We start from the raw sequence: 26,980 nt of genomic DNA, 5'->3' as shown, positions 1-26,980 counted from the left end.
TTCTCCATATATATCCACACAGAAACAAAAAAGAAATCTCCAGACATTTCTGAACTGAGAATTTTATGTAACTTTTTTCTTACCATTCACAATTTTAAATGTAACATTGATGTGACGAGAAATGTCAATTTGGGATTTAAAAAATGACAATTTAATGAATCTAGAAACTGGATATTAGTCTTAAAATGAGAAATTATTTCATTTTTGTAAAGACAAAAATACATTTCTGGGTATTACTCTGTCTATGTCATTTTGCTAAGTGAATTCCATCCATCATCCTCTCTGTTCAATTCAGATAATGTCAGCTGGAATGGAAGCAGCACACTATATTTCCAATCAGCAGAGGTAAGAACAGTGAAGACAGACTGTCCATTACGCATTTAGCCCTGGATTTTTCACCATTTATCTTTAAGCAGCAGATACTCCATCCATCCAAATTCACCAAGGATGACACTGCTTGTATCATTCATAACAATTTCCATTTATACATTCTACTAGGATATCTAAACACACGCAAAGTCAAGTGGAAAATTAAGGACATACCTTCACAATGTGAAGAAGTCATATAAAAATGCTGTGCAACTCTTTTCTGCTATATCAGTTCTGATTGTGGTTTTCTTTTACTCTTTTTCAAGTAAAATTTTGTTCTTGAATTTATTTCCTGATTTTTCATTGATATTTAGACACAAGAGAATCAAAATTGATAACTAATGTAAAAAGCAATTCTATGGTTTTCATTAAAAAAGAAAAGAATGGGGCCTCATGTAATTGTAGATTAATGATACCAAAATTAAAAATAATAATAATAATAATAATAAAGAATGGGGGACGGGACCTATTTTCACTGTGGGATGCCTGCTGACATCTTTTTCATTCTCATGATAGGTCATAGCTAGAAGAACAAGTGCTTCCCTGCTCCTAAGACAGCTGTGGGTGGAAAATGGAAGGAATATTTTTAAAATCTATTTGTTAACAAAGCTATTCACACTTGGCTTGTATGGGTCAGCCAAGCTGCTGATGTGTGTTCTTCAGAACAGTCTAGCTGCTTAGTCCTTGCGTTGGACTTTCCCTGCAGTGTGACCAACTAACTCATGACTGAAGGGATGTCAGTCTAGCCGCCCCCTCATCTCCTAATGGCCTCTGGTCTCACTGTTGAGGGCTTCTGCCAGTGGTGTGCTGGTAAATATTTAACAACAGACTCTCCGAAGGGAAAAGCTTTGTAACTGCTAATTCCCATAGTGTGAATAAATTCACCATGGCTGATTTCAAGCTCTCAACTTGAGGCCACTGAAGGCAGAGTTGGGAAGAGGTGTGCATAATTGGTTCTAGCAAGCTGGTGAGAGCTGGCTCCAGCACCCCTGAGGCTTTAGCCTGGAGACCAGCTCCCTGGTACCTGTGCCAGAGTTCCACACCTTCTCTTCCTGGTGAGCAGGAGGTGGAGGGGCCAGGCCACTGCTGACTTTGGCCACCAAACAGGAAAGTACTCAAGACCGATGGCAAATCTCACCAGCTGTGGTGCCTTACTTTATAACCTTAATGACTGACTCTCTGTCCTATCACTCCCCCAGAGACAATGACCAACCAGCCTCATGGGAAATGTAGCCAGTGAATGCTGTTAGTGTGTAATTACGCCCACTGTGCTAAAATCTCTGGAAGCCATCACTCAGCATGGTTGACAGCCTAAATGGAGTAGAAATTATATTTGAATTCAGACTCGATGGAAACTGGCTTGTGCATTATGATCTAAATTAATAAGCAAGAGGATTAAATTGTTACAGAAAAGAAAAAAGAAAGGATGTAGAGTCCTACCAAACATCCAGCAGAGTAAAAGGTGTTGGCCAGTTAGAAGTGAAGAAATTTATCTTCAAACCTTATCCCAGATCTCCAGGTGGAGGGTAATGTAGATTTAGAACACCCTGGGCATAATTCATGTTTTCCACATAAATTATAGCCAAATAATAAATATGCCTTTTTTCACCAGTAAAAGATGCATTTATGCTGCCCTACATGATGAATTTCTTGTAAATTATTTGGAAGAACAAATTATAAAATAAATCTTTGTTGTGTTTTCATAGTTTCTAAGGATTGCATGGAGAAATGACTTTAGTTTGCCTAATTTCTAAACCATCATTTCAGGACTCATACTTGCCAAGATCATCGATCCAGTTAAGGGAGTCAACCGGAAGCCTCTTAACGATTTAGTCATGCTTATATGTTAAGAATTATGTTTAAAACATATTTTTAGAGTTTGTTTAGGACTAGTTTATAAATCATATGGTAAAATCAACTGTAGTCATGATTTTATGTGTGAATTAAAATGGCATTTCCCAGCAAAGTCATTAACCAGATTCATCAAAACTTAGTTTTGGTTGCATCCGAAAATAAAATCCATTTTCCATGAAGAAAGACCAATCTTCTGAGGGTACAGAAAAGACAGTCTCAGACTCTGAAAGCATTTTTAACTGTTGTTTTTTTTTTTCCTTTTTTCCTACTTTTCCTTTTCTTGTAAAAAGCATCATAAAGTTCGGAGACTATAAAGCAAATATGAACTGTTTAAGGAATATTAATAAAGCAAACATCTATACATTTATCACCTAGGTTAATAAATAGAAACTTACCCATGATTGGCTACATGATTATGAGGCCCAGTGCAAAATGTAAATGATGGGCCCTTATTGAAAAAGCAAGAATAAAGTGATACTAAATGTACTAAAATATAAAGCTTTGTCCTTTCTTCTGTATTTCTCCTCTGCTCCTGTGCACACCCCATTATCTCCTTAGACTTTATTTACAAAATGCAAGTTCAGAAATAACCATATCAAGAACTTCAAACCACAACAGCAGAGCATCAAACCAAATTTTGCCCCTCTCTCTACAATTGGCTGTGTATTTAAATCAGAGGCAGTGTTGGTTTTATTTTATCCAGCATTTCTTTGTGTTTGCAGTCAGAGTCTACTTTCAGTCCTGTACTCTTTCAACTGAATTACAAGTTTGCCAGACTTTCACAATAAGCTAAACGTAATCACCCAACTATCAAGGCTCTTTAAAATCTCTTAGTGCTCCCGTTCCTGGGGGGACCCACCAAACAAAATCAGGACTAGCTTTTTTTGGTTTTAGAATTTGGAGAGCGGTCATTAAAGAATCAAATTTGGAATTGTACCTTCCTGTGCTTTTTCACTCATTGGTTATTAATGTGCAAAGCTGACAAAACCAAGCCAACACCATGGATTTTCTGAAGAACAACAAGCAGGAGGTTATCTACACCGTACATAAAATATTGTAAGTTAATTGGCTTTCCATCTCCCCTTCAGTTTCTGTAAGATGTTAACCCGAGCTCATTAAGTCCCAAGAAAGGATCTCTCCTTGCTTCTGAGATTCTCTTCTGCAAAGAGACAAGGGTCCAGACACCATCCATAGGCCATAACCAAGTGTATATGACAGGTGATGTAAATACTCCTCTTTAAGAAGCAGTGCATGTATCAGGCCAAGTGTAGGATTTGTTCTCCACTAGCCGTGTTGTCATGACTGCCCCCACTTAGGAGGTACAACCTTAAAATATACGGGTGCAGATCTTGCCGGTGGAATGAAGATGATAGCAACCACTGACACTTGCCAATATTTTACTATGTGCCAAGCATTTTCACAAGCAGTATATCATTTAATATTTGCCAAACCTATGAGATAGATACTGTTACTGTCTCCCTATTACAGGTAAGGCACAAGGCACTGACATGTTCAGGAAACTGCCCAGCTAGTAAGTGATGGGACCTGGACACTAACGCCCATCCTAATGGGCCTTAGTCTGCCTTTATTCCAGAGACTTGAACAGAAGCCTTTATCTTCAGCTTTATCATTTCCTGAGCTCTCTCCCCCACCCCTCTGGCTGTGCTCATCCCTCTATGATGGTAGTCATCGCACTGATGTGTGCTTATTTGTTAAGGTGTCTTCCTCCGCTGAGGAAGATCATAGAACCTCCCTGAGAACAGAAACAGCATCACATTCATCTTTGTCATTTGAACACCGGGAATGGCACCAGGTACTCATTAAGGGAGAGCTGTCCTAATCAGAACAGTTTTAATTACAAGTGACAGAAGCTCAATTAAAGTCTAGTTTAGGCATTAGGGTTTATATAGGGTTAATATAATTTAGGGTTTATATAACTAAAAAAGGCCAGAATAGTATCTAAAAAAGACTGTCTTTCTATCCTCAGTTTTGCTTCTCTGTACTTATAAGCTCTTCTTTTCTTCCTCCAAAGGCAAATGGGCTTATTCCACACAGAGGAACCGTAGCTTCCATGTGCCCCCATCATAGCCGCCAAACCCAGTCAACCGAGACGGCAGAGTTCCCATCGTCATGACCACCAAAGATGTCAAGGGTCTCCTTGGAGTAGGGAAGGACTCTCTTCAGCATCACTTGAGTCACATCCTTAGCGTCAATGTGTTCAAAGAGTGGGATGTTATGATTGCTAGCCATCACTAGAACTGCATGGTTGAAGTGGTGGGAAAGATCAGTTTCCCCAAAAGAGGTGTGGGGAGGGGTATGAATTTACTAGTAGCCAACCTGAGTGTTAGGCCAACAACTATTTCTACCACATGGCTCCAGTGCAGTTTTGTTTCACTGAAATGGAATTGAAACTGTAAGAATCTGACAATTGGACCCCACATTCTCTTGTTTGCAGAGACACATTAGCCTTACATGAAGCTCACTCTAGGGGTTAAATGGGAAACATCTAGATGTGATTTCACATGTTGTTGGAAATAAGTGTTTCACAAGGAACAAGAAGAAAAATATCAGGAAATAGGAGAAATGGCACATGAAGGTGTTTTAAGGGACCATGTAGCAAGTTCCCCTCAGGAACAGTCTAGGTCCTGGTTAATCCTATTGCTGAGATTTTGCTTGAATAAATGATCATTTTTACATCTGCCACTTGAACTTTTAGCCATGTAGTGCTTAATAAATCAGTGTGTGATTTAATAAGCCATCACAAATAAGGAAAAATTGTCTCAACATTTATGATTGAAAAGGCAAATAAAGTTAGTTTAATCCCTGATAATCATATCCTGGGTCCAGGGTGCCAGGAATAACTGGGCAGTTTCAGACAGAAGAGCCAGGATGGAGAGAATGCCTCTGTGGTGCAAGGAGTAAAATTTTCTCCAAGAGGAGAATGTCTATATCCCAGAAATTCCCAGCAAGTGGAGTTGCTTTACTTGGAGGTGTGAAAGCAGATTTCTTTATCTCACTTCTTTTTGCCCACTGTCCACAGAGCCCTAAGGGAATACAGTAAAATAAAGATACTCTCCTTGCTTTGAAAAACCCAACAATTACTTGGAGAGACACAGCCCAAGCATATACAGGGGAAATGGCAGAAAGTATTTGTAAAGCAAAGATGTCAACAGGTGGGAAATAGTTTCCTTGGAGTACCGAAGGACTGTCCTGGGGGTCAGGAGACCAACCCCTGGTTCCACTGGGAGGCTTGGGAAGTTTTGAACCTCCCTGGTATTTGTTTTCTCATCTGTAAAGTGGATCATGTGTTTATATGGAATAACAGGTATAATGGTTCAGTAAAAGTGGCCAAGGATAAATTCTTGTGCTTGGCTTTGCATATCTTTATGAGGTGCCATTTTAAAACTGGGACAGCCATTAAAACCTAGTACTAAACTGACTTAAAACTACTAAGTGTTGAAATAATATTTAAAATAGTAATAATAATGGACTTTCAGTTATACAACTTTCAGTAATTTGGCATCTGTGCAGATAATTAAAATTATTGTTAAAATATTTTTTCTCTTTTCTCTCATTCCTCAAAATTTTTCACTTTTGTGTGTATGCATTTTATACATAATATAATGGTATAGTCATATATGTGTATAATCTAAAAATAAATATGCAAATAGAAAGGCATGGACACAAATGTTTGTTTATTTCAGTGTTACTGATAAGAGACGTAATTCAAAAAGTTCAGTAGACACTATTCTAGTCTGCACAGATTCAAGCCCCTGGCAGACCCTTCCTAGCAAGGCTCCTTTAGCAATTGTAGACTCGCTTTGGTTTCACTCTCCTAGGGCCTCTCCAACATCCTTGAAATGTACCTTCATGATGAAGCCTGACACAGAAGTTGGTTTTCAAATAAAGTCTTCACATAGGCAGAGCAAAAGCAGCAGATGCTCTTTCAAAACTCCCAAACTACAGTTTGCACTTTTGAAAACTGCATGCCTTGGTACTTACAGCACAGTTTTCAAGGAGTTTCTAAATCACCAGATAATTTAATAATCATTTTTAATTTTCACAGGATTCTTCACCACACATCATAAGGTAAAACTGCTTATGCATATGAGACTCTGCATGCCTCCTGAAATGCAGGCAGCCAGGCTGTGTTGCCATACTCAGGCAGAATAGAATAGGACAGTGATCTTGACACTAAGGAAAAAAAACAATGAAAGTACAAAAATAAAATACAATCTCAGAGTGGCAGAGCAAAACACAAGTCCCAGAGCCACAAGGCAAGTATTGATAAGTTGTAAACAACAAAATAGTTAAGATATGTATATCTATGTATGTTAAACATAATCAAATGACAAATGACAAGTTGGGAGAATGACAAATTTCAAAATGACAAGCTATGCATTTCTTTAATGTATAGACTTCTTCAATTTACAGAGAGTTTTAAAAATTTCTCACAAAACTGAAAAAAATCTAGTAGAAAAATAAACTGAAAATAAGAGCATGCAGATACAAATGTTTCTTATAATTTAAAGGTAAAATCAAGCAATTTTAGATAAAAAGTTTATGCCCATACAATTTGCAAAAATCAACAAGTTCAGTAATGTCCATTGTTGATGAGAATCAGGTTGGTTCACACGTGGTTTTTGAAAGCATAAATTGACACAACTCATTGGGGACAATTGTGATCAAAATTTAAAATGAACATGCCTTTTGATCTGGCAATACTATTACTTGAAATTTAATACAAAACACATTTGCAAAACTACAGCAATGTGTATTTATAGTAATTCTTAAATTGTTTCCTGTCAACAACTTAAAATAACTATTAATAAGAGACTGCTTAAATAGATTGGTACAGATACAGTTTTACCTTAACAAAATTTTAAGTTTAGAAAGAAAGGTGCAGAACTGTGAGTATAATGTAATCCTTTTCATATTAGATACTATTATTATCCCCATTTTATAGATGAATAAACTAAGGCACCAGGAATGTATCGATTTACCCAAGATCACACAATTACCATGTGATGCACCAGTGTTTAAAACTAGGTAGTTTAGTGTTCAAACAAAATTAGTGGTAGTGAGAATGGAGTTGAAGAAATAGATCTGAGGGATATTAAAGTTCAGAATTTATAGGATTAAATGTGGGAGATAAATAAAAAAGGATGGATGAGGGGTGATGCTCAGGTTTATCCTTGAGTGTCCTTCAATTCTGAATTCTGATTTTGACTATCCCACTCTATTCCTCAAAACCATTCCAGAAATTAGGAATATTAAATGGAAAATGTCTGTAAACAACTTGGAATGTTCTCCAACTATGATTAAATTGGTATAAACCAAATAATTTCCTGAGCTCACGTTGGCCTGAAATGTTCAAGTTCCCACCAGCTAGAATGGAAAGGCCTGTTGAATAGAAGGGTGATTCATTAGTGACCACACAAGTTTCACACTTTGGAAGTGGGAGCTAAAATAGTTGTAAAAATGATTCTACACCTACTTTCAGAGAACCAGAAATAATCCACTAAAGGATCAAACAGATCCACAACTAATCCAACAGCCTACCATACCAAAGTCCAACACTCCCTAGAGGGATACAATAAAATCTGTCTGTCAACAACATGATTCATAAGGTCTACCATCCAATAATTAGTAGACTTTGAATAAGCAGGAAAATATGATCCATAATCAGGAGAAAAGCCAGAAAATAGAAACAGACCAGAAAAAACAGAAATAAAGAATTTAGCAGGTAAGTGTGTTAAAACAGCTACTTAAATGCTTCATGTGATCAAGGATATAAAGAATAGTAAAAACATAATGAAGAGAGAAATGAAAAATATTTACAAAGTAAAACAGAATTCCAAAGATTAAAAAAAATACTGTATCAAAATTAAAATTTCACTGTGTGGAATTAATAGATTAGACATTGCTAAAGAAAAAAGATGCCAAACTTGAAGACATAATAATAGAAACTATCCAAACTTGAGAACAGAAAGTAAAGCTCAAGATGTGTATCAAAAGTCCTAAAGCAACCACTTTTGTTAAAAGCTACTAGTGAAGATAAAATGGAATACTAAAGGGTATTGACATTCACTATTTCCATCCAACATTGTACTGGAAGACCTAGCCAGTGCAATAGGAAGGGAAAAGAAAGAAAATACATTCATATGGGAAATGAAAACACTGCCTTTATTCTCAGACAGAATAATCGTGTACAGAGGGAAAAAATTATGACCAAGTAAATTTGAAAACAAATTGCTATTTATTGATAAATACTGTGGAATTCTTATTAATACTTTAAGGTTTGATAATGGCATTGTTGTTATATTTAAAAGGAGTCCTTACCTCTATGTGGTTCATACTAAAATACATAGGAAAAGGTACGGTATCCAGAATTTGCTACAAAATAATCTGCAATTGAAGGAGTGGGGATGGAAGAGAGGATAAGGAACTGGGTGAATGTAAAAGTGAAAATAAACTGGTTTGAGTTGAAATTGGGGGATAGGTATATAGCTTAATTATACTACTTTCCTCTGTGTTTGTATATGTTGACATTTTCCATCATTTTTAAAAAGCACAAGAGAGTGAAAAGGGCAAGCTACCAAGTGGCAGAAGATATTTACAACACATGTAAACAACAAGAGTATCCAGAATATATAAAGTTTCTAAAAATCATTTTTTTAATAGACAACCAATTGAAAAATAGGCTAGAAACTTGAACCACACTTAAAAAAAAAAGGATATTCAAATGGTCAGTACATGTATTCATTAGCAAAGCAAAGCAAGAAAACACAATTACTGCCACAACATCCCCATGGAAGAAACTGGTATTAAAACAACCGACAGTACCAAATGTGGGCAAAGATATGAACCAAAGTAAGTGCCCACATGCTTCTGGTGGGCATGTAAACTGAAAGAACCACTTTGAAAAATAGTTTGGCGCTATCCATTTAAGTTAAATACATGCATATCTTATAACACAGCAAGTCTACTCCCATGAATATTACAGAGGGAAATGCTTGTTCATGTGGACTAGAATCCATGAGTAAGAATGTTCATAGGCACTATTATTCATAATAGCCCCAAACCAGGAAGAACCCAGATATTTATCAGTAGAAGAATGGATAAACTATGATGTAATCATACAATGAAATTCTACACAGCAAAGAAAATGAGCAAACCACAGCTATTATACTGTAACTTACTTGAGTATCTTAAACATGACATTAAGCCAAAGAAGCCAGACACAAAAGAATCATACTGTGTTGTTTCACTTACATAAAGATCAAAAACAGGGAAAACAAATCTATGGTTAACTTGAGAAAGTGATTACTTTTAGAGAGGAAGACTAGACAATAAGTGGGAGAAAGCATAAGGTGGGCTGTTGGGTACTGGCATAGTTTTATTTCTTGATATGAGTGGTAGTTAAATGTTCATTTGTGAGAACTGTGGTTGTATACTTGTAATTTGTGCATTTTTATGTATGTGTGTATGTACTTTACATTAAAATAAATAATTTAAGTAATAAAGAGATAGGTGGTTCCTATATTCATTGATTCATTCAGTAAACCTTTGTTGAGTGAGGGTTGGCTATAATGCAATTGTAGCTGTGAGCAGGTTGCCATGTAAATTTCTTATGGAAAAAAAAAAGTTCTTGTTTTTCTTTTGATCCTGTGATGCTGCACAGAGGGCTAAACAAAAAGCAAATGTTCTAGAATCATTTATTTGCTGAACTTGATTTAGTCTTTCCCTTACCAGAACTTGTTGGTGAGTTTAAATCAAGCCACTTTGCCTCTCAGGACATGTGATAATCTCTGGAAAAGATAATCTGAAGTAGATGATCCTTCCTTCAGCTTTGAAATTCCAGTTAATTCAATTAGCTTGAGCTGAATGCACATTTTCTGTGCTAGTTATTTTTGTAAGGATTGGGCCACAAAAACTAGCAGTCAAACAAAAACAAAAACTCAGAGCCTTGTTGATAGCAAAGGGACCATTATGTTGCAGTGAGATAGGGCTTTGGAGGAATGTGTGCCAAGATGCTAAGACTGCACCTCTAAGGAGCTGCTACCCTGGACTTCCAAAGGAAGGCGGCCCAGAACTAGGGCCCTGCTCCTGCTTGGGGCTGCACATGAAGGGCTGCTCTATGGGATGGAGTGCTACCCAGACTGAGCCAGCAAGGCTTCTCTAAGGTCTAGAAGCAGAAGGAAACTTCCACAGACAGGGAAGCTTGTCTTCCCTGAGACAAGACAATCTAAAGAGAAGGATCAGATGAACAAAAATAGAGGTTTTTCAATGCTTATTTTTCAGTCTATTAGGGCAAACCTAATAATCTGTGTAATAGAATGGTGGGGAGCAGTGTACAGAAGGGAGTGGGAGTACAGAGGGTGACAGGGCCAGGGCAGGGAAGGCCTTGATTGTCATGATACAAAACCACAATTCAATATTTACCCAGCAGGAAAGAGTTCCATCTCTCCTATTCTGGTCACTTCCGGGAGTCACCTGCTGGCTGAGCAAGACCCAGTGAAGGCACGCTCCTACCGGCAAGACCAGGACCACCTGGTTGCTGGTAGACTGATTACACAGCTCCAAAAGGGAAAAATTCTAAGGGCTGTTCCAAACCCCAAGGGAATACAAGCCCACTGGGAATGTGGGTAATTAGTAATGAGCATGAAGTTAGCTGCACATTGGAGAGCACAATAAACAAAGCTAGGACCTCCCTCCGAGGTCCCCACTGGATACCTTGGCTTTGTGCAGTTAGAAAGAGAGCAGCCAACACTTCCCCCTCAGGCAAGGATCTGTTGTTTCTGCTTATCCAACTCTCCTACAGGTTCCCAATCCTCTGAAAGACCTGAAAGCCTGGTTTTTATTTAGGCTCAGTAGATGTGGCCATTTGCATGAAAGTAAATTTCTATATATTGACATAAAGACCTAGCAGATCTTCAAACTGTTGAAAGTTAGTAAGATTGAAACCTGAAGTCTACTTAGCACCCATCAATGTAACTGCCTAATAGACATCAAGATTTACACCAGAGCACCAAGATATGTCATTATTTCAATGGTAAGTAATACTCTTAGGAATGAGCTTAGAAGACAATTCAGCAAAACCTATACAAGCCTCAGTGCTCCTGAAAACTCTGCCCGGGGAAGCTCCACACAGGATGGCTCACTCTGCTCCCTCTGAAGGAAGGGCATCTGCTCCTCAGCCCACTGCCCTCTTCCCATCTACTCCTGGAGATGCTCTTGGCTGTCTTGAGGAGGAGGCACTGCTGGCCTTTGGAGGGGGTGGCAGGCAGGGCTGAGAGACATTGTGCAATGTGTGGAACAGTCCTTCCTGATGAATTGGCCCTCCTCCTGCATGACTTCTGAATGTTCACTTTAATATTTATAAATCACAACTTGGAGTTGCACAGAAACATTTAAGAGAAAAGTAGTGAGAAAAGGAAATGTAGATCATTGCTAAAATATTGAAAATGCATAGGAAAATAGATGCAATTTCCAGAAGTCCAATTTGGATATAATCTTTTCAGAATACCTGTGGGAATTAATGGTGCTACTCTCCACCTTGGGGCATTAAGTTAGGGGTGTGTGTGTGTGTGTGTGTGTGTGTGCGCACGCACGTGTGACAGATATGCTCAGGGAGGCTAAGGGACTCTCAATAGGACAGAAAATGATAGAGCTGGTTTTATACACAGAGCCTGGTGAGGTGGCAGCGGGACACTCATGTCCAAGGCAGCGTACTGGGGCCGCAGCCCAGGTTCATAGGTTCCGGGTAAAGAGCACTGAGAAGGGCCTCCTAGAACTCACGCCCTGGTTTGGGGAAACTGTGTGGCATGAGGATGGGCAGCAGAGTGCCTCCCATAGACAGATCTTGAGATGCTGTAAGTCTTTCCAATCAGTGCTTAGCATGCATGAAAATGGCCCTGGTTGATAGAAGGCATTGGGAGTGAAAAGAAAGAAGGAAGTGGGGTGGGGCAAGGGTGATTAGATAAATGGATGGGTTAGTACAAGAGCCTGGGAAAATCAAACCAGAAACTCTAGAGCCATTCTCCACTGCTCACCCTCCACCTTCAGTGGTCAGCAAGGCATGGATTTTGGAGTGGGATGAATGGTATCCGCAAAAGATAGGCTCCCTGTGAATGTGGCCTTATTTGGAAAAAGGTTTTTTGCACATGTAGTTAAGAATCTGCAGATGAAATCATCCTGGACTTGGTGGGCCCTAAATCCAATGACAAGTGTCCTTATAAGAGACAGAAGAGAAGATACAGACACAGAAGGGGAAAAGGCCATGTGGTGATGGGGGCAGAGACTAGGCTATGCAGCCACAAGTCAGGGAACACCTGGAGTCCCCAGAAGCTGGAAGAGGTGAGGAAGGAGCAGGGCCTTCAGAGGGAGCACATGGCCCTGGCAACACCTTAATTTCAGACTCCTTGCCTCCAGAACTATGAGAGAATAAGTTTCTGTTGGTTTAAGCCACCAGTTTGTGGCACTTCATTACAGCAGCCACAAGAAACTAATACAGAGTGTGTCTGGAAAGCAGGCACACCCAGGATTCTACTTTGCAGTCCAGTGTAGGAACCCTGAGCGCTCATCAAAGCCACCAGGTGCTAAAAATACTTCCCTGAAGGCAGCAAAGGGGGTGGCGTGAAGGGATGAGAATTTCACATGACGAAGGGGACGAGGTCCCACCTGTCAGGGATCTGCTGGGCTGGCAAGACTCATCCTGAGGCCAGTGTTGTCCATGAGGTCAGGCCTCATCTGACAACACTGGCTTTGCTGATGTTCTGCTGGAAGCTACAAGTGAGGATCCCCTATTATGTGGGGTCTCAGCGAGGACCTTGCTGGTGGGATGGAATGCCATTATCGAGGCACAAGGTGGAAGCAGCACTAAGACTGACCAGGGATGCAGGGGGCAGGGCAATCACGTGGCTCGTGATCTCTAACCACAGCGGCGGTGGGGGGAACCACTGACCATGCTTGGCAGTAAGCCCAAGAACAGTGGTCCCATGAGCCACAGGCAGCACCCTGGGTTCAGAGGCGGGACTCAGACCGACACCTGTCACAGGAAGGGAAAGCCAAGGTGTGGCTGTGGGCCTGGGGATCCCAACAACGGTGGCAATCGTGACCACACACTTACATTTTGGTGTATCTGAAATGAAAAATGATAACAGGGATCAATGTATGCCTAGCCTGGGCTAAGCACTTTACCTGCTCACCAAAATCCTTTAATCCCCATTTTATAGATGAGGAAACTGAGGCTTAGGGAGCTTGAAAAACTTGCTGATGCTCCTGTAACATGTCTCCACCGGGATTTGCCCCCAAGGCTGCCTGCCTCCAGAGCTCAAGCACCCATTCTGCCTCTCACCGGGCAAGGAGTTCATTTTCCAGTCACTGAAACCACTCCTTGCAGCAAACCGTTTTTTTTATTTCCTCCACTTAGAAATCTCTTCATCTCTGTCTCATTACACACTCACTTGCCTTATGAAGCCAAGCATTGCAAATATAACCCTTGGATGGACGGCTTGGGAGGCCTTCATCATAACCGGGCTAAGCCCTAACACAAGGCTTCACTCGGGGTCTATTCTTCCCTGCACTGTCATCCCAGGCCTTCAAGTTCTCTTCATTTTTTTGTTCCCAGTCCTACTATCCTGGTTTCTGAACTTGAGCCCATTTCTGCACCCACCTCTTAACAATTTTTCCCTCTTCTGGAATAGCTGCTTTGAAATCTGCAATGCACCGGAAATTTCAGCAGCCAGATTAGAATTAATGTCTAAAATAAGAGTAAATAGCTCCTAAGTAAGGAGGTCAGTGCCTCTCTCAGGCAGAAGTTACATGAACGTGTCTCTGTGTATCAGCTCTGCAACCACTTTGTTGGTCTGAATGATTTTGCCTTTCCACTTTGCTTCAGTTTTTGGATGACATCTTAATAGCTGAAATTATTGGATTGGGGATCTATGAAGAAATAAGATGTCATTATAATATCCATCATCACTTGAAAAACCCACCGTTCCATCAGGTGGCTCTGAACGCTGTGACTAGCACCTGCTTTCAGAAGCCAAGAAGTCACCATCAAAGGCCAGTGGCTCTAATGCAAGAGTTGAAGAATATTCCATTCTTCACCGAGGTCTGAGGGACAGCAGCCTGATGTTTAAGCACTTACTCAAAGAAGCTGCCTGAAGAATCTGTGTTGCCTTGTTCATGTGAAGAATGGGGACTCAAGGGATCAAACTGCAACCCATTATTTTAAAACACAGTAATCGATATGGAAAGAAAACCACTATTTACTTTATCCATTAAGAGCACTTAATGTCCCATGTGACACAATATTGCCACCTGCTGACCAAAACATTAAAGCAAAATTGTGCACATAAAATCGGATGTATGTGAGCTGCTGCGTTTAAACGGAATACGGACTACAGCAATTCCTGTCCAATCCAAAATAACTAGGATATTTCTCAACTTCACCCAGGCAAGTATCAAGTTCAGATAACATTTCCTTTCTGCAGTTCTTCAGAAATATACTCCATTTAAAATAAGGAACCACAAGGTTAAGTCTTTTGTTTTCAATTTACTTCAGCCTTTACAGTTAATAAATAAGAATCGTAGAAAGAAAACCATAATAGATTCATTATCTGGTGGTAAACTGTACTAGAGAAAGCATGGTGTGGCCGAAAACAGACCTGGTTTCATAATTCCCCTTCCTGCATATTAGCTGTGTAAACCTGAGCCTCAGTTTCTTCATCTGTAAAATGGGACTAAAAGTATCTATCATAGAGTCCTACGAAATAAGTAGCATATAGATGATGCATAGCACAAGTACTTTAATACATGTTGATTTAGTCTTCTTTCATTAAAGGAACAATCATTCTGTTAACTATACACCCATCCATCATATTTCCTCTGGAACTATCGTAAGAGAAATGTGATTTTAAAGCATAAATCCCATATTAGACTCTAATAAAAGTAAAAGCAGAACTCAAATGGTAGAGTAGATTTTGGGTCTTTTTTGCTTTCTTTAACTTAATGGCTTATGGGCAATGATTTTTACTGAACAACTTTTCAAAGGAATAGAATTTAGCACAGCAAAGCTATGCTCTTTCAAGCAGACATTTTGTTTAAATGAATCCAACACTGTGATCTGAGGAAACAGACAGCTAAAGAAATCTGAGCACATGACCTCTATGAGCTGTCAAAGCAAGCCAGCCTCAAATAGGGGATTAGAATATGGGTCTTCAAAAGAAAAATATTTCATTCAGAGAGCAGAGATAACTTTTCTGGTTATCTTTATTTGTTATCCTGACATGAAGTGCCTCCTTCTAAAAGTATTATAATTATTTATTTTAATTCAGTAGATCAACATAGTCCCTGTTAATAGTGTACCACTTAAGAAGGTAGATTCTAGAGTCAGACTGATAGGTTCATACTGCAGTCTTGAGTAAACTACCTAAATTCCCTCCACCTTCCTTGCAGGATTATTACTAAGGTTAAATGAATTAATGCAGGCAATTGCATGCCACTGAGCAGTGCTGGGGACAAAGTGCTCAGACATGTTGTTTATATGGACGTTTTGTAACAAGGGAAATGTCACTCTGAGACCATTTGGAGGAAACAAGGTCCCAAATGAGAATGAGCTAATACAGGTAAAGTGCTTACCCTAGTGCATGGACTACACAAAATGCTCATCTAGGACAGCTATTAGCATATTAATAACAGTGTTAGCATGAATAATAAATTGAATTAACGAATCACTTGACAGGCCTGTGCTAGGTGCACAAAGGCCTGGAGAAGAGAAATGGAAATACACTATTGCATGGTTTGTGTAAAATATATGAAGTGGTATATTATCACCAGAAGGGTGACTCTGATAAATTAAAATATATACTATAAACCTGGAAACGATCATTAATAAAACAAAGAGTTACAGTTAATAAGCCAACAAAGGACACAAATGGAATTATTACAACTTTCTAATTATTCTAAAAGAGGGCAGAAAAAGATTTTTTTTTAAAGGGAAGAAAGAACAAATGAGAAAACTGGAAAACAAAGAGTGAGATGATAGATTTAAGCATACTATATCAATAATCGTATTATAGGTAAGTGGACTAAATACTCTAATTAAATGCAAAGACCATCAGAACATATTAAAAAGCAATATGCTCTTTAACTATATGCTGCTTTTAATAAATACACTTGAAACTTACAGACACAAATAGGTTAAAAAGAATTGGGAAAAGACTATAATTATCGTTGTGTTAAGCCACTGAGATTTTTGCTTATTTACTTGTTACTTGTTGCATAGTTACTTGTTATTGTGGCACATTCTAGCCTATACTGACTAATACCACATGGTGATTCTCTCGCACAATGAGGAAGTACCAGGAACACAATGAGATTCTTGAGGGGAAAAGAAAAGAAACAAATACACCTTGTTTAATATTACAAATTACTGTCTTGTTATGATTTTATGATGTAGGGATGTAATTAAAAACATTAAGCAACTTTTAATTGTTTAATTTTTAATTTAAGGCTTGAGCACAGGCATATGCCCAACTAGTCAGAAGAAACATCTAACAAATGAGAAAGTTTATCAGCTGGTATGCCATCTAGGGATGTATCATCCCAGGCATAGTGTCAAAACAATGTTAGCATTAAACCTCTTCTGAAGATAGAATGTATGAATGAGTAGGGAGGCTGATCATAACCTAAACTCATGGCCTCTATACTTAAAATTTCCTGAAAACTAAGAAGGTGGACTCTAAAGTTTGCATGTCTAACTGGCTGCATTTCCTTACTCCCTCTTACTGCTGCTTTCCATGCTGGAAAAAAAAAAATAGTGGAATCAAATCTGATCAATCTATATATGTTTATCTGTTTTAATGCCAAATCCTTTTTTTTTTGAGTCATCATTTTTTTTATTAAGGTATCATTGATATACAACCTTATGAATATTTCACATGAGCAACATTGTGGTTACTACATTCCCCCCTACTATCAAGTCCCCCCACGTATCCCATTACAGTCACTGTCCATCAGCATAATAAGATGCTATAGAATCACTACTTGTCTCCTCTGTGCTATACTTACTTCACCGTGCTCTACTGCCCCCCCTACACTATGTGTGCCAATCATAATACCCCTCAGTCCCCTTCTCCCTCCCTCTCCCACCCCTCCTCTTTGGTAACTACTAGTCCCTTTTTGGGTTCTGTGAGTCTGCTGCTGTTTTGTTCCTTCAGTTTTTGCTTTGTTGTTATACTCCACAGATGAGTGAAATGATCAAATCATTGTAGCTGTTCATATATCAGCTCATTTACTGGTGTATTTTAGAATAAACTGCTAAGCACCCAGAATGCTAAATTCTAGGAAGCTCAAATAATTGGGATATTCCTTCCGATGTGGATAATCAGTAGTGTACTGATACCCTAAGTAATAAACTGCAAGACTGAGAAGATCTCCTCAATCATCAAAGAAAGAGCCAAGAATATGTAGTTCTAGAACTAAGTATACTTTACTGTGGGCTTATGTGGACATTGGTCATCACTGATGCCATTTTGGTAACTTTCACTTAACCTCAAGATGCTATTCACCAGGAACCCCATTTTTCAATCATTGTGAAAAATGGGGGTCCTCCATAGTGTGACTAACGAAAGTTAAAGCACTACATGAACCTGTAAATAGCTGGATGGCTAAAATTCTGCGCAAAAATCCTGTGGCTCTGTGCTTATTGCTGCATATATCATGCATGCATTTATAGCTTGTATGTGTCCCAAGAATAATTTTAGGAGATGAATAACCCTTGAGTTACAAAGACAATTTCTTTACCCAAAAAAAAAAAAAACCAATAACTTTGTCTGACTAATCCAAATGGCAAAACAAAAACAGGAGACAGAGATTAGCCTTTAAATCCTGAAGAGCCTGGAAGTACGGCCTAAAAGAAAACCAAAGGCTCAGATAAAGGAGTTTTAATGCATTTAAATGAAAATGAAAATGAAGAAAGAAAGAAAGCCCAAAGTAATCTTTCTTTGGCTGAGTTAAGGGATTTGCTTCCTGCAGCTCAAGTGGAGATAGAAGGAGGCAATAAATGGGCTGGGAGACCCTTCTCCACTTGTGAGTTACTGAGCTTGGGGAATGCTGCCTGACAGAGAAGGCAGAAACCGGTTCCAACGAGGGAAGTCATCACAGGCAGGCAGGAAAGGCAAGATTCCTGGATCTGAGATTCCTTGACTTAGAAGAGAGATGGCTACATCCAAGGATCCAACTGGCCTTCCATTCATTTTCGAGGATGAAAAGGAGGGTATTAAAGCCTAAAGAGACTTGGGATCAAATAGGAAACCCAGATTTGAAATCAGAGAATGAAGACCCTGAAATAGCTACTTGCAATTTATTTTACAGGAAGTGTTTAAGTACTGGAAACAAGTTTTTCCTTCGCTTTTCTTTTTCAAGCACAGGGAAAATTGAAAGGAGATCTAGGTGGAGGTTTTAGGAGATGCCTTGGAATTCATATTTGTTTCCAGCTCCAATTTCTCTCCTTATTTCAAGGCTGATAACAAGTCTGCCATGAGCACCAGACCTTGATGACCCAGCAGACCACATTTGGAAAAAAGTCTGTGGGTCATTTTCATGACCATTTGACCAAGCAAGCTTGCTATGTGACTTTTTATATGCATAAATTCTAGGATTGCAGAATAAATCTGAACATTTTTGGAATGGGTCTGAAGGGCAGGACCTATAGACCTGAAGTCTGGTCACATGTTATGGCTGCAAAGTTTCCTTCTTCTCTGCTCTTAGAAACCCCCTCTACTCCTACCCCACCCAGCACCACCCTCACTCTTCCCTCCTGGCTCTCAGAGTCCCAGCCCCTCTCTTTCACTCTCTGCCTCAGGCACCCGAAATGGCTAAGAATGCTCTTTTACTATGAAGAAGGTGGAAAGGGAGTTGGGGAGCAGTGGCCCACTTGCCAGTCACACAGCATCCTCTTTAGTGTGTTGGTATCTGCCTGTAGAGACATACCCTCCCTCCTTCCTTCTTCCCTCCCTCCTTCCTTCCTTTTAAATTTTTTATTAAGGTATGATTGATATACACTCTTATGAAGATTTTACATGAAAAAACAATGTGATTACTACATTTATCCATATTATCAAGTCCCCACCCATACCCCAATGCAGTCACTGTCCATCAGTGCAGCAAGATGCCACAGATCCACTATGTCCCTTCTCTGTGCTACACTGTTCTCCCCGTGATCCCCACACCATGTGTACTAAACATAATACCTCTCAGTCCCCTTCTCCCGCCCTCCCCATCCACCCTCCCCAACCCCTCCCCTTTGGTAACCACTAGTTCTTTCTTGGAGTCTGTGAGCCTGCTGCCATTTTGTTCCTTCAGTTTTGCTTCACTGTTATACTCCACCAATGAGGGAAATCATTTGGCATTTGTCTTTCTCCACCTGGCTTATTTCACTGAGCATAATGTCCTCCAGCTCCATCCATGTTGTTGCAAATGGTAGGATTTGTTTCTTTCTCTTGGCTGAACAGTATTCCATTGTGTATATGTACCACCTCTTCTTTATCCATTCATCTACTGATGGACACTTAGGTTGCTTCCACATCTTGGCTATTGTAAAAAGTGCTGCAATGAACATTGGGGTGCAAATGTCTTTTTGAATCTGAAAAGTTGTATTCTTTGGGTAAATTCCAAGGAGTGGGATTCCTGGATCAAATGGTATTTCTACTTTTAGTTTTTTGAGGAACCTCCATATTCTTTCCACAATGGTTGAACTAGCTTACATTCCCACAAGCAGTGTAGGAGGATTCCCCTTTCTCTGCATCCTCACCAGCGTTTGTTGTTCTTAGTCTTTTCGATGCTGGCCATCCTTACAGGTGTGAGGTGATATCTCATCGTGGCATTAATTTGCATTTCCCTGATGATTAGTGATGTGAAGCATCTTTTCATGTGTCTGTTGGCCATCTGAATTTCTTCTTCGGAGAACTGTCTCTTCATATTCTCTGCCCATTTGTTAACTAGGTTATTTGCTTTTTGGGTGTTGAGGCATGTAACTTCTTTATATATTTTGGATGTTAACCCCTTGTTGGATATGTCATTTACAAATATATTCTCCCATGCTATAGTATTCCTTTTTGTTCTGTTGATGGTGTCCTTTGCCATACAGAAACTTTTTAGTTTGATGTAGTCCCATGAGTTCATTTTTGCTTTTGTTTCCCTTGCTTGAGGAGAAGCCTTCAGTAAGAAGTTGCTCATGTTTATATTCAGGAGATTTTTGCCTATGTTGTCTTCTAAGAGTTTCATGGTTTCATGACTTACATTCAGGTCTTTAATCCATTTTGAGTTTACTTTTGTGTATGGGGTTAAACAATAATCCAGTTTCATTCTCATACATGTAGCTGTAAAGTTTTGCCAACACCAGGTGTTGAAGAGGCTGTCATTTCCCCATTGTATGTCCATGGCTCCTTTATCATATATTAATTGACCATATATGGTTGGGTTTATATCAGGGCTCTCTAGTCTGTTCTATTGGTCTATGGGTCTGTTCTTGTGCCAGTACCAAATTGTCTTGATTACTGTGGCTTTGTAGTAGAGCTTGAAGTTGGGGAGCATAATCCCCCCAGCTTTATTCTTCCTTCTCAGAATTGTTTTGGCTGTTTGAGGTCTTTTGTGGTTCCATATGAATTTTAGAACTATTTTCTCTAGTTCGTTGAAGAATGCTGTTGGTATTTTGATAGGAATTGCACTGAATCTATAGATTACTTTAGGCAGGATGGCCATTTTGACAATATTAATTCTTCCTATCCATGAGCATGGGATGTGTTTCCATTTATTGGTATCTTCTTTAATTTCTCTCATGAGTGTCTTGTAGTTTTCAGAGTATAGGTCTTTCACTTCCTTGGTTAGGTTTATTCCTAGGTATTTTATTCTTTTTGATGCAATTGTGAATGGAATTGTTTTCCTGATTTCTCTCTCTGCTAATTCATTGTTAGTGTATGGGAATGCCACAGATTTCTGTGTATTAATTTTGTATCCTGCAACTTTGCTGAATTCACATATTAGATCTAGTAGTTTTGGAGTGGATTCTTTAGGGGTTTTTATGTGAGCCATACTCTTTCTAAGTCACTTTTTCATCCCCAGAATCTAGCCCAGTGCCTGGCATATAGCACATGTCTACCAAATAAATGACTATCATGCATTACACAGAGCACAAACTTTTCAGTGTAAACTCGGCAAGGATAAAAGTAAGATGCCTTTTATACAAGTAGTTCATTGAAGATATTTATAACCTGTTTTTTAATCTCAAAGGCCAGATGACTTCTCATTTATTTAAGAATGGAAACCTTTACATTCAAACAATAAACGAGAGGTGAAAAATACAAAGACTAATGGGCCTAAAGTTGAGCTTAATCCCACCTGTTCTGATTTCACCCTTTTCATTTACCCAAGAAGATGTCAATCTTTGAGGGCTTAGAAGGAAGCTTGTCTTCCGTTTGCCACCAGAGAGTAACACGCAGGGTTCTCTGCTTGTCCCAAGCAAAGGGCGACACCAGTAGGGAAAAGGAGAGGAGGAGGGGGATGAGATTAACTCTGGACTTGTAATGTTTAGGAACTTGGTGTCAAAGAAAACACTGCTGGTTGGTAACAAAGAGGTTGGCCTACCTTTCAAGTAAATGTAGAACTCCCACATGGAATTCAGGCTTTTCCCAGGAGGTTTTATAGCCAACACTAAAAGCAGGTTTTGGAAAATCTCCCTCCAGCCTCCACCCAGCTCCGTCTCTTCATCCTTGGGGTGTTTCCTCTTAACTCCTAACAGAACTCAGTCAATTGGGAATTGCAAACATTTACAATTCACAGGGATGGGCAACATTCTGGAGTGTGGCCAAGAAGCCCAGGGTACACAGTAGAGTTGGCAGGTGGAGTGACTGGGAGGCTCCACAGAGCTGGTCAAGCTTCAGGAAAATTTGGAGGGTGAATGAGAGTTAGCCAGCCAAGGGATGAAGAGGGAGGAGTCCCAGACTTTAGAAGAGGTGTGGGGCAGGGAGTAGGAGAGGGCGTTCCTCAGGGTATGCATGCCATGGACCTCAGGAAGGCCCATGAGGAGGACCTGTGTGGGGCAGAGAGTAGGAGAGGGCATACCTCAGAGTATGCGTGCCATGGACCTCAGGAAGGCCCATGAGGAGGACCCGTGTGGGGCAGGGGGTAGGAGAGGGCATACCTCAGAGTATGCATGCCACGGACCTCAGGAAGGCCCGTGAGGAGGGCCCATGTGGGGCAGGCTAGGCTTGCCATGCCGAGGAGTTTGGGTCTCACCTGCTGGTGAGAGGGAGCCAAGGACAGGTTTTAAAAGAGAGCGTAACAGCATTGGGTTATGTCGTGGAAAAGTCTGGCAGGCATCATGGGGGCTAGAAGATGGAAGAACACTGGTGTGATTGTCCAAGAGAGACTAAGGAAGGCCGAGGCAGGGCAGCAGCAGGTAGAAATGGAATGGGGAGGACAGACTTGGGGCTGAGGGGGGATCTGGCAGGCTCCGGCCAATGGTGAGCTCTGCGAAGGTGAGAGGAGGAGGAGGCACGGGTAGCTTTCAGGTTCTGACACGGGCCATTTGAGGCTCTGGGGTGCCATCACACCTTACAGGAGCAGGACTGGGGAGCGCAGGCACTTTAGAAGTGATGAATCTCATTTTGTCACACTGAATTTGAAGTATCTGAGGGACATTATTTTTCCATATCTCTTTTAAAGAAAGATATGCTTCTCAGAATGAGTTCCTAAATAAATAATTATTCAAGGAGGACCATCCTTACCCTAACCATACAGTCTAAGATTGGGAGGGGTCCCAAGGAAAATCAGGGAGCTGCTGCCTCAAGAAGGGGTCTTAGATGCTGGTCTGGCAAAAACAACAGATGTCCATATGCAGGATCTGTGAATGTTGGCTTATTACGACCAAGGAGAGACGTCCCTTAGAGACAAATTGAAAGGACATGGGTCTAAAAGAGCAGCTCAGTGGACAACTCAATTAGTTGTATAACTTATAAAGAGCCACTTTCATGGCTCTTGTACCTAATAAAAAATGTTTTAAAAAACTGAAATACTGTTGAAAGTTACTATTTAAGGATTTACTTGTTAAGTTGCTAAGGAAGTTACAGAAACAGATGGACCATACTACTTAGGAGATGGAATCTAAGTTCCTGGGGGTTATGGGGCTCCATTTCCATCCCTCCCTCACTCCATCTGGACTTTGATGTGGGCTGTGGCAAAAAATACCACCACTTTCCTACAGAACTGCAGAGTTTAAAATATGGTAATTTCATGTAGCTACACTAATGATATAACTCAGTTAGTGTCTTAGAGGTCATATTTGTCTGAGAACTGTGACTTTCAATTCCTTTCATGATGCCTGACAAGTAAACACTTACTAAATAAATATAAGAAAGTGTGATAGTAAACAAGCAATTGACATCTACTGAGCATCTATATATATCAAACTCTGGGTTAGAAACTGTCACATGTAATTTAATTTTATCTTCATAATAATCCTGAACTGATGATCAGAGAGGTATCTTCAAGGAACTTTGGCTCTAGTTTGGAAGAGAAAGCATAACAGAAACGTTAAATGAAATAAACAACAGAATAAAACAATACAATGGATTCACTCATTTATTCATTCAATTAACAATATATTGAGCACTTATGTGCCAGACACTGTCCTGGGTGCAGGAGAAGTAATGGTAAGGAGCTTATGTTCTACAGAAGGAGAGAGCCAATGAACAAAATAAACATGGAAAACACGTGGTAACACATTGGATGGTGAGAAGTGCTCTGGAGAATGCAAGACCACCTGGAGTTTGATGCTAAATGAATAGGAAGAGGAAGGGGAAGAGGTGGCCTGTAACTGGGCCATCAAGGGGGGATTCCCACAGGAAGAGGACTTTAGTTTGACCTTGAAGGATGAGTAAGAATTAAATGAAAAAAGGGAATTTGTTCACCTTTTAAGCAATATTTATGGAGCACCCACTGTCTGTCAGGCATTCCTTTAATAAGTTAACACTTACTATCTATACACCAGGCAAAGTTCTAAATGCTTTATATACTTTATTTCATTTCACCCCGAATTTACAGATGAAGAAATTAAATTATAAAGAGATGAAGTAACTCAAAGTCACAAAGTAACTCAACATCACAAACAGCAGAGCTGGTACTTGAACCTAGGCAGTTTGGTTACAGAGTAACACTTATAACCAGGGGTCAGTAAGCTATGGCCCATGGGTCAAAGTTGTTCCACTGCCTGTTGTTGGAAATACAATTTTACTGAAATATAGCCATGCACATTTGAATTGTCTATGACTGATTTTGTGTTACAATGGCAGAAAGACCATATGTCCCATAAAGTTCAAAATATTTACTGCCTGGTCCTTTATAGAAAAAGTTTGCTGACCCCTGCTCTTTGCTATTTCACCATAGTGCTCCCATAGACTAGGTGGACACTAGGGAGACAATGATAAATTAAACAGACCCTGCTCTTAAGGAAATCATGGTCTCATGAAAATAAGGATCCTTTTCAGCACATCCTGCTTTCACTGGGTGTTATAAAAATAAGAATCAACAAAACAACAATGAAGCAATAATAACAATAATTATAATCATAGCAAACAAATTAAGGGCTCACTGTGTGTCAGGTGCAGTCTACAGTTCTTAAACATATGAAGTCACTGAATCATCCCAACAATCCCATGAAATAGGTACTATTATTATCCTCACTGTGTACAGGAAGAAACTGAAGTACAGAGTTTAACAGCATTACCCACTGCATGTTGGGACCACACAGACACAACCAGGCATTCTGGACAGGGAGAAGAATGCAGGGAGGCATGAAAGGCAAGCATCAATTTACAGCAATATAGGGTTCGACTTCCCTGGCCTTTTTATTTTCCTGGTCAGTTATAATTAGAAATTTAGAAAATTTTACTGAGGGACCTGATAATTAGAAAGCAACTCTGACAAAGTCTTTAGCGTTTCCCCAGGAAGTATCCTACTTCATCATCAAACCTCAGTTTCTCATAAAAGAGAATCTGAGTAGATTATTATGAGGAAGAATGCTGACAACTTTGAAATTATTGTTGTGGGCAAAGATTCTGCTTTAGAACAGTAACTTGCATCAGTAGGTGCTCATTAAATGAATCTGGAATTGAATTATATTTCTAAGACACTGAATGTTCTTCTAGCTATTCATTTCCTGTACTCCTTCAAATGGTTCAGTTTTTCCTGTACCATTTCAAAATGAGGAGGGTTAAAGCATTTAACCACCGCTTAAGTTCTAGGTACCACGCTAGGTGCTTCAGATACCCAGCATATTATCAGCTTTAATACAAAATCTTTAAATATTAGGATTTCTGTTTCTAGCCAGGGACCATATTTACCCTCCTGTCTTAAATAACTGTAAAAACAATGTTTTCTAGACATTAAACAATAGGCAGTACAGGACAGTGACCACTAAAGAAGGGAAACAAAGGAGGTGCATCCTGGCTTGGGACTTGGAACAAGTTTACAGAGTAGAGTGCAGAGAAGGGAGTTCCAGACAGAGTCCAGCCATCTCACTGAGTTGAGAAGTCTGAATTCAGAGTGTGGGGAGAGAAAAATGGCTAAAATTTGCAGAGATAATGCTAGAGAAGACACAGATGGAGAGAGAGCAAAAGCGAGGGAGAGAGAGGGCACTTAAAAAGTTCTGCAAAAGGATCTCTTTGTATTTTGGGCGGTATTGTATTGATATCCACATACATATAAGGAAACCACTGAGAAGGGGGAAAGAATCACTGGAATCGGGTAGTTAAAACAATTCCGAGAACTCACAAAGTGACTAGATTTATCCTTTCACCTGAAACAACAGGGATGATTGGGAAAAGGATAGTGATCCCCGAGAGAAAGGAAACAAATAAGGTGAGTCCTATAATTGCCCCCACCTTATTGCCTTGAAAGAGTGGGCAGGTCACTGTGCCAGGAGGGGGATCCCAGACAGAGCCCATGAATGAAGAGACTAAGCTGATAACCAAAACAAAGACATTACAAGTAAAGAAACGTATACTCTCATGAACTCAGATGTAAAAATACTTAACAAGTCACATCTAACAATGCATAAAAGAAAGAAAATATATCACAACCATTAAAGTTTATCCCATTAAAGTAAAGAATGAAAGGACAATTTATCAGTAAAAAAAATCAATGCAATTCACCACATTCACTAACTAAAAATAAGAACCCATGGAATCATAATGATAGATAAGCTAAAATCATATGACATAATTCAACACCAATTCATGATTTCAAAAGAAAAAACTCAAAAAACTAAGAATAGAAAGAAATTTCTTCATACTAATAATAAGCCTCTATGGAAAAAAACATAAGAAATCATACTTAATGGTGAAAGACTGTATTGCTTAGATTAGGAACAAATCAAGGATGTCTTTTCACCACTGCTTATATTGGAAGTGACTAGTCAGTACAATAAGGCAAGAAAAATAAATGGTATACAGGTTGAAAATGAAGAATAAAACTTTTTATTTGCAGAAGACATAATTGTTGATGCAGAAAATCTTAAGGAATTTAGAAATAAGCTACTAGTTAAATGTAAATTTAGTAAGTTTAAAGATACAGGGTCAATATGAAAAAATTATTTGTATTTCTAAATACAATCATAAATTGAAATTATAAAAATGCTGTATGTAATAACATTAAAATATTAAATTATTTAGTGTAAGTTTTTACAAAATAT

General features: G+C 39.4%; 1 long non-coding RNA gene across 1 annotated transcript in view; it reads right to left on the bottom strand.

Moving 5' to 3' along the window:
* Positions 1 to 5,871: 5,871 nt before the first annotated feature.
* Positions 5,872 to 26,980, bottom strand: part of LOC118967848 (uncharacterized) — a 108,230-nt gene continuing 87,121 nt past the window's right edge. The window contains exon 8 of the long non-coding RNA XR_012128339.1: positions 5,872 to 6,417. This is a non-coding gene — a long non-coding RNA (uncharacterized lncRNA). The remainder of the gene's footprint in view (positions 6,418 to 26,980) is intronic.

Source organism: Manis javanica, chromosome 2 (assembly GCF_040802235.1).
Source record: "Manis javanica isolate MJ-LG chromosome 2, MJ_LKY, whole genome shotgun sequence".
Lineage (NCBI taxonomy): Eukaryota > Metazoa > Chordata > Mammalia > Pholidota > Manidae > Manis > Manis javanica.
Note: the sequence above shows the minus strand (reverse complement) of the source record. Positions and strands in the feature narration are given on the sequence as shown.